Here is a 15478-nt window from a genome sequence, read left to right as displayed (position 1 = left end):
AAATGCATAAATGTCCATCAACAGGTGAATGGATAATAAATTGTATTCTATACATACAATGGAATATTCAAACTCAAAACAGAAGAACTGACACATTTTATAATGTGGAAGAACATTGAAAACATGTTAAGTTAATGTTATTTATATGCAATATGTAGAAGAGCTAAGTTTATAGAAACAGAATGCAGATTAGTGGTTACCAGGGGGTGCAGGGAGGAGTAAATGAGGAGTATTTTGCTTAAGGGGTAAAGGGTTTTCCTCTAGGATGATGAAAATTTTTTGGAATTGTATAGAGGAGGGCACTTTCACAACATCATGAATGTATTAAATGCCACTGGATTGTTCACTTTAAACTGGCTAATTTTATGTTATCGAATTTCACTTCAGTAAAAAAGTGTTTTAAAGAAGGTTAAAAAGTTACCGTATTTCATTTATCATTTCCACTCTTGGGTATTTCTCCCAGTGAAATGAAAACACATGTCCACACAAAAATGTATATATAAATGTTCATGGCATCATCATCATAATAGCCTAAATGTGGAAACAACCCAAAGTGCATCAACTGATCAATAAACAAAATGTAGTACATTCATTCAATGAAATATTATTCAGCCATATCAAGGAATGCATTGATATATGTACAACGTGGATGAACCTAAAAACATGCAAAGTGAAAGCCAGCAGCCATAAAAGACCATATATTATATGATTCCATGGATATGAATTATCCAGAAAAAAAGAAATAAATAGCAAGGAAATTAGTGCTTGCCAGTGGTGGGGGAAGAGGGGTGCAGTTGGGACATGGGGGACGTGATGGAGAGTGACTGCTAAAGTATATGGGTTTCCTTTGGGAGGTGTTGAAAATGTTCCTGAATTAAATAGTGATGATGATTGCACATATGAATATACTACAAGTCACTCAAGTATATACTTTGAAGTGGTGAATTACATATGAATTATATCTCAATAAAGCTGTTAGAAAAAGTAAATGGGAGATGAGAAAGGAAAGGCATTAAGTATACATTATTGGTTTGGTGAGAGGGAAATAGCTAGAGGAAGGCTGGGTCAAACAAGCAAGGGTGTGATTATCATAAAACTCAGCCTAGAGGGAACCTGTATGTGTGAGGGTGAAGGGGGCAGTTATATGGAGAGGCCCCTTGAGTGTTGTCAGCTTTGTATTTGATGAGGACTGCTTGAGTGTTGCCAGCTTTGCTTTTTCTTGCTCTGGGTGATGGTTATGCGGTGGTTCTTATATGGTCACTTGTTACTCTGCAAAGTTGTGTTTTATACGTTTTTCTGTATGTGCATCTCTCCATCTCAGTACATTGTACCATCTTCTACCTGGTTGTTCAGGTCAAAAATCATGGACTCACCTTGACTGTTCTCTTTATCTTACACTCATATAAACCCACCAGGAAGCCTCGACAGTTTAATCTTCAAAATACATCCAGAGTCTGGCTCCTTCTCACCACTACCTGGTTTGAGCCACTGTCATCTCTCATGTGGACAACGGTAGTCACCACCTAACTGATCTCCCTGCTACATCCCTTGACCCTCCTGTCCAGGTATATTCTTTACCTAGCAACCTGTTTTTTTTTCATTTGACATAAAGATACTTCTTAATGAGATACAATCACACATAATGAAATGGGCAAAAGTGTATATTCGAAAGAGTTTGGACAGATGGACACCTGTGTGACAAACACCCCAATTAAGAAGTAAAACATTTCAATTATCCCCAAGTTTCAGAGAGTCATTTTTAAAGCCAGTGTCAGATCATGTCACTCACTCCTCTGCTCAGAACCTCCCAGCAGCTCTCCACCAGAGTATAAAGGCCTGAATCCTTACAATGGCTTAAAAGCGGTACACAGTCGGCCTGCTCCCTCTATTTCTTCTCTTAATCATTCTTAAGAGTTCTTTCTTCCTCTTTGAGTCCACTCAGTTACATTTCTTCCTCACTGTTCCTCAGACATGGCAGGCACTTGCCCGCTGTAGGGCTGTTGTTCTTGGGGTTCTCTCTGGAATGCTGTTCTCCTAAATATCTGCTTCATTCAGGTCTCTGCTCAAATGTCACCATATCAAGAGACACCCTCCCTGATCACCCCTATAGAAAATAACACTCTCCCACACCACTGCACTCTTATCCCCTCACATTACTTTATTGTTCTTCCTAGTACTTAATCTTAGTCTGATAGTATGTTTAAGAAGGCATACATCTGTTACTGTCTCTTCCATAAGTTCTACGATAGCAGGGACTTGGACACGTTTGTTAGGGCTGTATCTCCAGTGCTTCAATCAATGTCTGTCATATAGTGGGTGTTCAGAAACTATTTATAAATGAATGTCCAGATCCTCCAGTCTAGTCCGGTCTACCATCATATCACCTGGACTAGGGGACCAACCTCCTACCTGATGTCCCTGTCTCAGGGTTGGTTCCATCAACTCATTTCCCAGATTGAAGAAAGATCTTTTTAAATTTCAAATCTCACCATCTCACATTATTTCTTAAAATGAAAACCCTTTGATGGAATTCCTTTGCCCTCCACATAAATGCAAATTCTGTAACATGATTTGCAAGGTGTCTGCTCTTTGGCCCTGATGACCTGACCACTTTGTTTTCCTCCAGCCATCCTGGACTGCTTTGAGTTCTTAGCTGAAGCCAGTCTCACACTACTTAGGGCCTTAGTATGTCCTTACACCTCTGCCTGGGATGCTCTTTCTCTCAGTCCCCTTTCTAACAGATCTCAGTTAGAGGGTCATTTCCTACAGAGCTGCCTCTGAGCTCTCAGATGAGGTTGGCTCCTTCAGAATCCAGCTGCAATCTCATTTCTGCTGGCATGCTACTTTTCATAGATTTTTTTTTGATTTGTAAGAAAAACTAGTTTCTGCCTATGAAATGAAGTTGCACCTGCCATTTACAGCAACATGGATGTCTCTAGAGGGTATTATTTTCAGTAAAATAAGCCAGGTGGAGAACGACAAATATCATATAGTTTCACTTATTTGTGGAGTATAATACAAATCAAAACTGAATGAACAAAACATCAGTTGACTCACAGACACTGAGAAGGGACTGGTGGTTACCATAGGGGAGGGGGTGGGTGGGGGTGGTTAAGGGTAATAAAGGGGCACAAAAATTCACAATCATAATGTAGGTTGGTCACAGGGATAGTAGCACAGCTTGGAGAATATAGCAAATGATTCTGTAACATCTGCCTATGTTAACAGATAATAGCTGTACTAGTGGGCGTGGGGGATATAATATGTGTAACTGTTGAAGCACTGTGTTGTATACCTGAAGCTAGTGTAAGATTATATCGGTGACAAGCAAAAAAACTAAGTTGCACCCTTTAATAAAAGGTGAAAAAAAATAGTTCTGACTTAAAAAATGTAATCATAAACTTGGAAACATGAAAAATATCTGAGCACACTATCAGTTCTTCTGTTGTGCAGTTATGATCCCTTCTAAGAATCTGCTGAATCTTCCAGGTCCCAAAAATGCCCATTTGCAAACATTTGTGCACTGTGAATATTCAGGCAGCTATAAGACATGTGGAAGAGTAGGCAAATGTCATGTTCCCTTCTCTCAGCTCTTTATGACTAACTTCTTGATTTTTGCCTTTAACCCCATCCCCCCACAGTTGCAGCGGCCTTCTAGAGCTTCTTCATCAGCAGCATTTTTTCTCTTTCATCTTTGTTTTCTCCCGGACCCTTTCCCTCAGCTTAGTTACATAGTAGATTACAACTCAATGTATATCTGTTCCCATGAAGCTTTACTCTACTTTGAATAACCTCTAAGTATAAATTCTGAGGATTTATGATGTTTTAGATGACTTTCTTCATTTGCCCATAGGTGGGTTTTAGAACAAAGCTCAGTATGCACAGGAGTTTATCAAAAATATGAATTGCCCTCTTGCAAAATGTCAACTCTTCTGTTGCAAATTTTCTCAATACAACATATGAATAGAATTTGAGTGATTCAGGCCTGAAGGACCCTACTCATAATTCAGAGAGTAGAGCTGAGGATGTTCTACAGTCTGATCCATCAGAACCTACCTAGTAGCGTCTGGAAGTGGGTGGTGATCCCAGGGAGTCTGTATATTTGTATTATTGTTATATTTCCTATATTTTAAATTTTTTATTTTGAAGTAGGACTAAACTTAAAGTTTGTAAAATAATACAGAGAATCTCAATACATACCATACCCTGTTACCCCTATATATTTCCCAACTTAAAAATAACTCCCCTTTTCTATCTAACGTCTCATTTCTCTGGTTCCTTTTCAAACGGAGCTCCTTAAATGTGTTTTCCATACTAGCTTTCTCCACCTCTGTCTCCTTCCATTTTCTCTTACACACTCTGGTCAGGCTTTTGCCCCTCCCACCCTATCTCTGCCAAAATATCTTTGGCGAAGGGAACTTACTCATTGCCTTTACGTGGGTAAGTCTAGTGAGCAATTCTCTTCCAAAGAGATACAGCATTAGCATTTGGCCAGTTGATGTCTATCTGCCTTCTTTCTCTCTCACTTACTAGTCATTTATTCTTAGGTTTCCTTGTGTTCTTTTGTGTTCTCTCTCTACTTGTTCTCTAGATGATCTCATTTCTGCTCATGGCTTTACATGCCATTCCAAATGCTGATGACTCCCAGATTTGTATTTTTACCCTTTATCTTGCTCTTAAACTCCAGATTTTTACGCTTACTATTATTCAACATGTTGACCTGTTTGCAAAGCATATATTGATAACAGAATTCTTGGTTCACCACTTGGAATATCCACACTGTGCTTGCAGTCTTCCCATCCCAGAAAAACAGCCGTAAGTTCTTCTATTGGCCCACGCTCCCAACCTTGGAATGTCCTTGACTTTTTCAGTTCATTTATATACATTCTGGATCAAATCTAGCAGCGTATCCTCTAGGTTCTTCCTTTACAATAGACACCTAAAAACATGATCACTTCTTACTCTTCACTGTCAGCGCTCTGGTTCAGGCTACCACCATCAACTGTGCAAAAACCTTAAACCACCTCTTCTCTTGTTCCCATTGTAGTTTACTGTCTGCAGAGCAGTCAGAATAGTTACTTTAAAGTGTAAACTGGATTTTGCCACTCCTCTTCCTGAAGGAGAGAACCAGGATGCCCTCTACGTGATGGTCCAGTGAACATCATTTTACTCTGAATAAAATCCCAAGACCTTCCTATGGCCAAAAGGCCCCTCCTGGGATTATTTCCTGTCCTGTACTTCCCTCAGTCTCTTCCTGACACAGCCCTCCCACACTCCCACCTCATAACCTTTGTACTTGTCCCCTCTGCATGGAAAGGCTTTCTTTATATATTCCAGTGGCTTAGTTCTGTTTCTTCCTTCACTTTCTTTGGCTCATCTTGGTTTGAGAGGCCACCTTGACTGTGCCACATAAGGGTGCACCTTCACACTAGTGCTCTTCACTCCTCTGCAGGGTGTACGTGCCAACACACTGTATATTCTGTTTATGGACTTATTTGCTATCTCTTCCAACTGTACCAATGTGTCCACAAAAGCAGGAACTTTGTATATGTTTTATTTTCTCCTGTATACCCTAAGCCTCTTTCATAACGTCTAGGACCTCATGGACACTCTGTATTTGAATGAATGAGTGAGTGAATGTATGGAAAGAGTCACCTGCTAAGATTAGGAATTCATGGAACAGGTTTGGTTAGGAGCAAGGAATCAGAGATAACAGATATGCACTGATAAAGAGGACTTGGAAAAATACATCTTTGATTAAAGTAAAGATGACAAGAGAAGAGAAAAAAGAGGTGAGGAAGGGAAAGGGGTAACCTGTCTTTATACCTGGTTTCTGCCATTTTTAGTGATAGATTTTTAGATGATAGAAATAATGTGTCTGGTTTCTGAGGGTGATCAAGCTTCTGCTTTTTGCTCCTATGCCCTTAGAGATGCTGAGATAATTTTAGCTTGCCTGTGTACATGATTATTTGTCACACATTTATTTTTCCATGTGATTGTTACAAATGGAAAGTCTGAACTTTACTGACATTATCTCTGAATTTTTTTCTATATTTGAAGTTACAGAATTTAACAGTTTGTGGGAGAATGAAAACTACTTGCTTGGTGGCAAATTCATATGATATTTATCTAGTAAAAATCTACTTGGTATTAACATATTAGTAGAGTGAGAAAGCCTTTGGTTTAGCATTTTCTTTTTCAAGTTAGATACATTTTAATAAGTAGAACTCTGTGTAAGGTATTCATGATCTCTGTAAATTTTTCCCTTTACTAGTATCTGGGAATTTAAACCTACAATCATCATTTTTTAATTTATATAACCTACAGGTGTGTAGCATCTAGTCCTCACAACCATTCAGTTGGTTGGTGGAAAGAACATAGAAGAACCATTATTACTCCTCCAGGTTAGTGTCTATTACATGTGTAATATTATCTATATACATCAGGATTTGGTAGACTTCTTCTGTTAAAGGGTTATGTAGTACATATTTTTATAGCCTTTGTCACAACTAGTCAATTCAGGTTTGGCCCAAAAGCAGCCACTGACAACATGTAAATGAATGAGTATAGTTGTGTTGCAGTAAATCTGTATTTGCAAAAACAGGTGGCTGGCCTGCGGGTGGTAATTTGCTGATCCCCACCCCAACACACCTGAAGTTACATAAGCATTGACTTAGTCCGTAATGAGTATCATGTTTTGTCTTCTTTGGGAAATAAGTTCTTTTAAAAAGATCTTTCATTTCTCAAGTTGGAATTCACTTCTGGACTTTTTAATTAATGTACATTTGAATATATTGTCTAACCATAAAACTGAATTCTCTAATGCTTTGAATGAGCATAGAAAAATGGACAATAGGGGACAGCACTTGTGGATGGAGCCTTGATCCACATGTCAAAGTCAGTTTTGGTTTTAGAAAAAGCACTATGTTCACACTGAAGTGCGAATTTGAGGCTTTAGATTTTTTTTTAAACCTAGATCAGAATTCACACATTCAATTATCATTTTACTGTTGTGATTCCAGGTTCCAAAATAGATTTTACACCTTCATGCTAGTCGTATGCTCATAGAACCTCTTCTCTGTTCTCTGAAGTTTTCAGATATTTGAGCTGTCTGCCTCTGGCCATAGAGCCTTCTCGGCTTCTGGGTTCTCTCTTTGACAGGGAGCAGTATGACAGTAGACAAATACTCCTCTGTTTCGAGTTTATTTTCATGTGCCAAAGAACAGATTCTGTGGCTTCATCATAATCACAGCAGTGAGTTTCTCAGCATATCACTCACTCTCTAAGGGGCATGGTTACGTTGTATGAAAGTTGGGGTCATCCACTAGCACAGCGCCAGGGTGCTTATAGGTGCTTGCGGACTGTGATGCGCGTAGTGTCACCTGGCATTGTCACAGGAAATGGACAGCTCCTCGGTGTCCTGGAGCGGATTTGTGGATGTTGCCTTCAGTGTATAAGCAGCAAAGACTCAAGAGTTTCAAACACCTGTCTCATTGCATTCTCACAGCCAGGTCACTCATTTCTAGGCTTGTCCCCTTGGTATCATGTTTCAGCTAGTGTCCAATCATTTATTCACTTGAGACTAACCACTCCTGTGATGGGCAAGGCAAGTCCCTTCCACTTTCTGAATTTTCTCATATGTTCAGGGACAGAAGCCCCTGTCCTTTACTGATTTACAGAGCTAGATGGAAGAGCATCTTCCATCATAACCATACATAAACCATAATATGTCAAAGCATAGGACTAACAGTTTCACAGCCCAAATGTGGTGCTGCCTGGAATATTTCTCCATTCAGCCCTCCTGTGACCACGAGACTTACACAATCAGAAGTTAGTGAATATTGATTACATTTTCTGTTTGCCTCTTTGCCATGATCGCCATCTAAATTGCTGTTAAGATTCTTTTAGATTTCCTAACCTGGAACTGATCCTTTTTTCCTTACCACTTATCTGTTCATAACCAGGGATCTAGTGAATAACCAGGGGACCAGGTAACAAGTTCCCGGTTATGTGTTCACAGTACTGTGGTAGGTTCTCTGAGGAGCGGGGGTGTAAGGCACGCTTGCTGAGTTCCATTGTAAGGCAGATAACCAAGTGATCTGTCTCCTTTCATGGAAATTTTTAACTCAATAGAAGAGAAAATACACAGCATTTTCACAGGTTAAAAAAATGCAAAATTGCACTTTCAAAAATACCAAACATAGAGCACTGTGAATATACTTAATGCTAGTGATTGTACACCTAAAAATGGCTAAAATGGTAAACTCTATGTAATACATATTTTACCACATACACAAAACAAAGTTAAAAAAACACCTGCCCAATAATGATACTGGTTTGTAGGATCTCTGATGATGTTACTATACCCTGGTGTCAGATAAAAAGATGACTTTCTCCAGTCCCTTTTCTCAAAGGGTAGATTTCTGGCTAAATCTCTGATTTCCTGTCGGCAGAGAAGGGACACTTATCACCCCACATACTTAGGGAGCTGCTCTTCTGACACCCCTCCCTGCTACTTTGTGGATCAGTCCCCTGAGAAGCTCTGCTGGCCACCCTCTCTGTTACAGTTCTCTCTAAATATGTAGCCAATCTACTGTTCTTTTTCCAAAATTAAAGTCTTTGTGCCTTTTTAAATGATTTTCATTTTGAATTATCCAGTTATACATTAACATTATTAACAATTATTGTTTTAAATAATTTAGAGTGAAAACAGAGATAACTGCTGTTCTCTCCTAATAGTTTAGAAGTTTGTCTTTTAATCTTTCCAGAAAAATATTTGTGCCTCAGTGTATATATGTACTTCCTCCACTCATGAGCAATCAGCTTTAATATTCCTTGAATCATGCAAGATATGTTCCTTAAAAATACATTGTAAAATGTTTGTATATATGGAAATATGTTTGCATATTTACTCCTTAAAACTTTCATTTTGAAACAGTTTCAAATGTACAGAAAAGCTGCAAGAATAGACAGAACTTATCTGCACCTTGACCCAGCAACACATTCATGTTTGCCACTTGTATCCATTAGGTCACTTACAGCAAAAGGATCAGGCATTGCACTCAGGGGTCTTATCCCTCTTGCTTCCTTCGGTTGGCTCTGCTTGATGTCCATTACTTCCATATGTTTAAGGATTACTGATTGGTCATTTTGTAGAATGTTACTTAGTTGGAACATGCTTCACAGTTCCTCGTGATTAGGAGGTCACACATTTGGCAGGAATATCACAGAAACAATATCACGTGCGTGTTCTCATTGCATCTTCTCAGGAATCACATGATGCCAGTTTGTCTCATTACTGATCTTTTACCACCTATTTATCCAGATGTTATTTGCCAGTCTTCTCCACTAATAAAGTTATTTTTTCTATGTAACTAATAATTATTTTGTGGAGAGATACCCTGAGATTGTGTAAATACCTTATGCTCCATCCCCAGATCTCTCACTACTTTTAGCATCTGTTGATATGGCTAGTATGAATTATGCTGACGTTTGCTAAATGGTAACTTTAAATTCCATTATTCCTTTTACATATTGTTTGGTATTTTCTGCAAAAGTAGCTTTCTCATCTTCCATTTATTCATTCAGTTTATACTTATACCGGCATGGACTCATAGATTACTAATCAGTGAGTTATTAATTTCATGTCCAGATCGTCTCAAATTTGGCCCATGGGAGCCCCTTTAAGTTGGTTACCCTGACTTGAAATTATTAACGAACAACAGTGCATTGCCTTTTTATACATGCAGGATTTTCCTAGGTTAGTATAAGTAAAATGACAGATTAAAGGGTATTTGTGTGTGTGTATGTTTTATACGTAAGACTATCCTAATCTGAAAATACAAATTATGCACATAAATGTATATTAAATTTTCATTGAAAAGGTAATAGAGAAATCATGATTATGATGAAAAGTTTATTACTGATAGTTCTGAATGTGTAACTAGTTAAACTTGTTATGTGTGATATGAACATAGTTCCCTAAGTTATAATAACAGTACCTCATAATTTTTATAAGTCAGTTGGTTCTCACTACTATTTTGTTTATACCTGAAGGGACGTACACTTTTCTTACCTTCTTAGGTTACCCAAATGTGAAACGTTTCTCTTGGGATAAATATTTAGAAGGAACCAATTCTTTACCTGCCCCTGCAAGAGCTTTCAAAGTGGGAAGTTAATAACATATTTTACACTACTTGGTTAATTTGTGCTGATGATCATGTTCATTCATTGGTATTTAAGAACAGAAAGAGATAGGACTGATGAACCAGAATAGGAATGGGAGGGAAGCAGAAGACCAAAGAAGGCATTTTTTTAATTCTTACAATTGTGAAAGTCAAACTGTTACTGGGGATTTTTGTTGTTGGCACAAAAAATATACTTCCATTTGGACTGTAGTCTCCAGAAAATAAATCTACTTGAATTGTTGTGATCTTAAAAAATAACTTCTGTTTTCTAGCTAGGTATTCTGAAAAACCAAACAAGACAGGATATTGTTTTCTACTGAAAACTGTATTTTGATAATTCCTTGGATCTATTTATGGCAAGCTGAGGTGCTGTTTTTTTTGTACTGTGAATTTAAATCAGTATGGTCCATTACCAAAATGCAAGGTTGTCTGCTTTAATTACAGTATTTTTCTAATCCAGGATCATTGCTTCATGCAAATGACTTAGTAAGATTCAGAGAAAGCCTCATTTCTGTGCAAGGGAAAAATAAGAAGTAAAATAGAGTTAGAAACGTTTTTCATCTCTAATAGATGGCTTTATAATTTATATTTTCTCATAAATTTAAAGGAAAAGATAAAAAATTTTTAAATTAAAAAATGTGGTATAATTAGTCTATCGTATACACCTTTAAACAGTCTATCAGCACACATATAAACACTTTGATCCTTTTAGTGTATAAATCGCTAAAAAAAATTTTATGATAGAATTAATTAGTAAGGCTTAGGGCTAGAAGAGAAGAACATCCAAAATATTCAAGAGGAAATATATATTACATGAAGAAAAGCATGTGAAAGATGTGTATGATTCTATATGACAGCAAATTCAGGATTTATAAATGAATAATGTTTATACAAAGAACTATTATTCAGCTGTAAAAAAAAGAGTGAAATCTTGCCATTTGCAACATCATGGGTGGATCTAGAGGGCATAATGTTAAGTGAAATAAGTCAAACATGGAAGACAGATACCATATGATTTCACTTATATTTGGAATCTAAAAAAACAGTGAAAAAATAAAACAGAAATATACTCATGATCACAAAGAACAGATGGTGGTTGTGATAAGGAGGGGCTGGTGGGAATTGATGAAATAAGTGAAGGGGAAAAATTAGAGTGTTTGATGTGTTGACCTGGGAGATGGTTCCATGATTGTATACACATGTCAAAATTCATTGAGCTGTACACTGAGATTTGTGCATTTTATTGTATGTACCTCAATAAAAAATAAATTCCTCGATATAGGAAAAACCATGAGTAATGTTTAGAGTTATGCCACGTTATTGAATGTTTACATACCCTTGTAACTTTCACTTAGGCTAGGACAAAGAAGAGTGCTGCATTACCCTTTGCTTTGAACTGGATAAAAAAACGACATCAAGATGAGTCTTGATGGCACACTGATATCAGAGAGAAAACTAAAGTTTCTCTAGTTTGGCCTATAGGTGCCTTGCATTGATTGTTTGTACATTTACATAATTTTCACACTTTATTTTCAGAGCAACACCTCTATTACACCCATTTTACAGAAGAGGGATGTGATGACCATAAAATTTAAGAAATTTGTCTAACATACCAATCACCTTACCTTCTACTGCCCTATAACTTTTTAGAGGTTTACGGGTTTCTGCTGAGTATTAAGGTGCGGTTAGCTGAGGTGTAAGAGAAAGGTCATCTTTTTCTCTTCCCTGTTCTTACTAGAGTGATTCTATCATGCATGTCTCTGTTGCCAATTTTATTTTAGACGTTGGTCTCATTGCCACTGCTTATCTTTGTGTCTCATCTCTGGCATTTTAATGTTCTAACCCTCTTCTTTTAAAACTAATTTTCGTATTTGTTGATTTTTGCCAAGACACCTCCTTCTAACTAATGAGAAAAACTTCTTGCCTTCCCTATGACTCATCAAATAGCCATAATATTTTGAATTTGATCTTAAGATCTTCTGCTTTCTCTTTGCTCCTATTGCTGGGTACTTGGGCTATTTCCATTGCCTACAGGCTTAACCAGGTGATTAGGGATTTTTTGTTTTTGTTTTTGATAGGGAGGGTGGGGTCCAAAATACTTAATTTGTGAAGTTCTGTAATTAGTAAAACCGTAGGGATAAGCAAATTAAGTGGTTGGGCATCTTAGGTAATGTTTATTCAGTTTTTCCCTTTCCTTCAATCTTTGCAAGAAGTGTTCTCTTTAGTTATGACTAACATTTAATAGGTTGGATCTGTATTCTTTCTTCAAAAACACACACTCAAAATATTATGTAAGTCACAATTAAAGAGAAAACTTTTATATAAATAATAAATTTCTTCTGACTATAATGCCCCATTCTCTGACAGTATGCTCTTTTTCAAAAAAATGAATGTTAATTTTATTTTAAATAGGATTGTTAGACTTCTCACAAGAAAAGTACAGAAGTATAGTCAATACAGAACAAGAAAAGAGAAATAATGTTATAAATAAAATCAGATTTTAATTAGAATTAAATTGATAAAAGTCAAGTCTCTTTCATAAAGTAAGCAAATGGGAAGAAGATGGGTTCAGCTTGTAATGTCCAAACATGATAAAATGAAGTTCAGTAATAGACCAACTGTGCCACCAGAAATTCTCATCTTTCTGACTTCAAGATTCACTTGGCTCTCAAACCAGAACAATATGAGTTCCACTACTTCAAAGGATCATTTTGAATTTCTGTTGGGAAAAATTGTTACAATGACAGCAAGATGTTAGACAAACATCGTGTTTTTCAGGGGGGCAGTGTTCTCCCATTATTTGACATTTGTGGTGTTAATCGTCTGGCAAATTTATGTTGTCATATTTTATCAATGAAGCTGAGGCTCAGAAAGAGTAAATGAATTACTTATTAATTCTGAAGAGTGGCAGAACAAAGTCACAGTCCTAAACTGTAGGAGTCTAAATTTATGCTCTTTAAAAAAAAAACTCATCCTCAGCCATCTCAAAAGCTCAGATGTTTTTAAATTTTAGATTTATGCTTTTTTTAAAGAAACTCTCATCCTCAGCTATCTCTAGTGAGATTATATATAAGAAAATAGATTATGAAATAACACGAAAAACTTATAAATGTAGTATTTCTATAACATAGAAATTATAACATTTAATTCACTGTTTTTAAGCTTAAATATTCATATAACATTTTAGAAAATTTTGTAAATAATAGAAGGCCTGTGTTACCTTTTTCAAGTGGATTTTCCTGTTAAGTGTTCCTTGGTAATATTTAAGTCATAATGTAAAGCAACCGTAGATTTTAGGACTAAAAGTATTTTTTAAATATTCTTGACTGCTCTTCAAAGAAATGTATAATTAAGTGAGATACTGTTTTAAAAATCGGTCAGAATTGAAAAAAATACATGGTTTGGGTGCATGAAATTTTACCTTTTATGCAGCTGGTAGGATATGAAGTGTCTCAGACTTTTTGAAGAGCAGTTTGACCATAGGCATCAAAGGTCTCAGAATGTTTATCCTTTAATTTAAAATTTTCAGTCCTAGGAATTTATAATAAGAGTATAAACAGAGAACAGGAAAAGATAAAAACTGCAAGGTTAAAAATAATAGTGGTGTTTATAGCATTTAACATTGGAAACAATCACTATAGGGAGATATAGAGAAAATAAATTGCAGTGTATCTTTATAATATTAAATATCTTAAGAAATATAGTAAATATCAGCAAGAAAAAAATCTAGTTTTATGTATGTTATCTCGTATTGTTCAATACAGAATATATGCGTAAGCAATTATGGGAATAAATACACCTAAATAATGACAGTGCTTCTCTTAGGATGCTAGGACTATAAAGGATTAGGTTTTTTCTTTCTAATGAACTGGTTTCAGGAACACATACTACTTTCAGAATTCAAAATAGACTAACTTTCTGATTTTGCATATGAGAAAAGTTTGACCCACAGAGCTCAAATACTCTGAAGCAGATGGTTCAGTTAGTTAATGGCTAGAACCCAGCTCTTTCTGCTTCTGGCTGAATTCTCTTTCCATTGCAACCCTGGTCTATCTTTAACACCCCAAAAAAATGCTGGCTGTCAGGTGTGTAGTTGACAATCATCTTTTCACAATTACTGAATTGAATTCGTAGCTAAAGGTGAACCACTGAGCAAATATCTGTGTGTCTGTGAAGTCCTCAAAGGTCAGTGAACAAGTGACAGTGACTCAGTTTCAGGAGCCATCAAAAATTTCTGAGAGTATAAAAGCTTTCAGGAGTCAGAGTATTTCTAATATGGGAGATGATTCAGCAAGAACACTTATTTTTCTTTTTCAAGAAGGAAGAAAATGGAGACCAAGTCATTAGTTAAGCTTAATATTTTAAGTTTCTCAGGGATACAATCCACTCTTGAGTTATGTAAAACCAACCTTTTAGGTTACATAATATACAGTATTTCACACCTTGAGTTACTGTAATTAAAATTTTTAAATCTTCTCACATATTTTGGCAGATGCTGTTAATGAAAAGCAGCCAGAGTATTTTTGTTTTTGTCTTCATGTTTTTAGGACAGTTAGAACCTAATACAGTCCTGCCCCCTCCCTCCCTATCCCGACACCTGGTTCACCAGGGACAAGAACATTCCATTATTTTAGCTGTTGTTTCTAACTTTTTTCCAGTTTTCTAAAATAATATATGTATTTTGCTATTTCTTAATCTATCAATTTTAAATATGGTTTATTTCCTTCCTGTTACAGTAGTTCAGGATTCAGGTCTACCATATTTCCCTTCCTATTTTTTTAGTAGTAATTCACAAGTTTTTTTTTCTTCCCACTCTTCCATGTTAATATTACTATGAGTGAATAAACTGTGTTCACTGCCAAGCAAAATGACTTCTTTCTTGTGACATTTTGTTTTTTTTGGATTCAATAATTTCTTGTATTTTAAAAAAATTCCTATATTCATAGTATTAGACATTTACCAATGCTCCAATAAATCTGATTCATCTTTTGGTCAAAAGCTCAGATACATATTTAAACTTTTGTAACTCTAGAGGGGAAAATCTGTCTCCCAGCCTGGGGTAAATTACTTTTGAAACCAAAATAAGTCAAAGGGAGAAATAAAGTGGGAGAAACTAGTTTGTTGCCTATAAGCAGTCATCCAATTCTACTGCCCTGTGTCTCTCTTTCATGACTGGGCTGCAAAAAGGAGCCCCACCCCACCTCTCCAGTCCCTTGCTCCCCCATGTAATCACCTGTTGATATGGAGATGCACTAAGGCTAGGTGAGAGATTCTGGAAATACTGCAATTTT

The sequence above is a fragment of the Manis javanica genome, chromosome Y, assembly GCF_040802235.1.
Source record: "Manis javanica isolate MJ-LG chromosome Y, MJ_LKY, whole genome shotgun sequence".
Taxonomy (NCBI): Eukaryota; Metazoa; Chordata; class Mammalia; order Pholidota; family Manidae; genus Manis; species Manis javanica.
Note: the sequence above shows the minus strand (reverse complement) of the source record.